Raw genomic sequence first — 1,654 nt, 5'->3', positions numbered from 1 at the left:
CCAGGCCCCTCTCTTTAATGGACGAGAGCTCGTCCTCCTATTTGTTAAGATTTGGTTTCTTTAACTCGACTCTATTGAAACTTTCTTTTGAGTGAAAGCAGATGGGATCACTAGATGATCACTCGCCCCGCACTCACAATCTGAGACCGGGCTGCATGTAGACAGCTGCCAGCTTAGCAAACCGAGACACGGGATGCTGATGCAGTATGCCCCAAATATGACATGGGATACACTTATATTTATCAATATGACTATGTCCCAAATATGACATGGGATACACTTATATTTATCAATATGACTATGTCCCAAATATGACATGGGATACACTTATATTTATCAACAGTGTAACATGCCCCAAGTATTACACGGGACATACTTACACCTATCACCAGTATTACATGGGCTATACTTATACTTTAAAGGACACTTATTCGTTATTTCTCCAAAAGTCAGACTTAATTGGGTGTCCTGTATTTTATCTGGCACCCATGCGTTTATGAGCTGAAACTGCGTTTGTCTGTAGAAGTAGCAGATGGTCCCATAATCATTTCACTTCGGTAAACTCGGGGAGAAATCGAATCGTCGTCCTCATGAAGATCCTTTTGAAAGGGGCACATCGCGGTCTAAGCTCCTGCTTCACTGTCCCACACGGGGCATGTGCTGCGGGGCTTTCGGCCGCCTCCAGCGCTCCTGCCGCTCACATGTACCTGACCGTATGACCGTGACCTCGTGGCATGTGACCTTCGGACAGTTACATCCTCTGTGACAGCGCCCAGCCAAAGAGAAGGCGCAACGATGAATCATCTGAGCCAGGTATGTGCACCGATGTCCCTTCTTGCTCTCCCGAGACTCCGCCCACCTCGAGGACGGCCACCCTGTCCTATTCCGCCAGCCACGGTCTGCACGGTCACCAAGCGCGTCTGGGCAGGAACGGGCTCCGAGCCCCACTGTCTTCAACTCCGGAAGGCAAAGTGACATGGGACGCAGAGCAGAGCTCAGAAAAGGCATCCTCGCCCCATCCTGTATTGCAAGTGGGCAGGCCGGGTCTATCCCCGATGGTTGGATAAAGCGCTCTGCCCGCCTCTCCTGGGCGGGGAGGTAACTCCATGGGTGCCAGCCAGTCTGGGAGACAGTCGGGGATGCAGCCAGCTGGTCGACCTGAGCTGGAAACCAGCCTGTCTGGGGCGCATGCCTGAGGGGTTCCTGGGGAGGCGTGGGATGGAGGAATTTAAAACAGCGAACTCAGAGTGACCTCCTCCCGTGCACACCGGGGAGGGGTACGGAGGCCTGAGGCCAGCTTGGTGCGAGGCAGGAGGACACAGCATGACATCGGTTCCCGTGAATTCTCTTTTGGTGTCTGAAGAGAAATTACTTTAAATTGACCGCTGGGGTCCATGAAGAAAGGACTCAATAGATATTTCTAATAAGGTTTCACCAAAAATGGTGACCGTCGCTCTTGGCATTAGAAGGTCAAGCTTTCTGGCATTGTACCCTGTGAGAGATAGAAGATTCGTGATCATATAGGAGACACGGGGCTTGTGTGTTTGGCTGGATAGTCTTATGTAACAATATGTGTGGCCGTGTGTGTGTGTGTGTGTGTGTGTGTGTTTGTGTGTATCGTTTGCACAATCACTAATAGAAGAATCATGATTCC

The sequence above is a fragment of the Pteropus vampyrus genome, unplaced genomic scaffold (assembly GCF_000151845.1).
Source record: "Pteropus vampyrus isolate Shadow unplaced genomic scaffold, Pvam_2.0 Scaffold407, whole genome shotgun sequence".
Classification (NCBI taxonomy): domain Eukaryota; kingdom Metazoa; phylum Chordata; class Mammalia; order Chiroptera; family Pteropodidae; genus Pteropus; species Pteropus vampyrus.
This window is presented reverse-complemented; position numbering follows the sequence as displayed.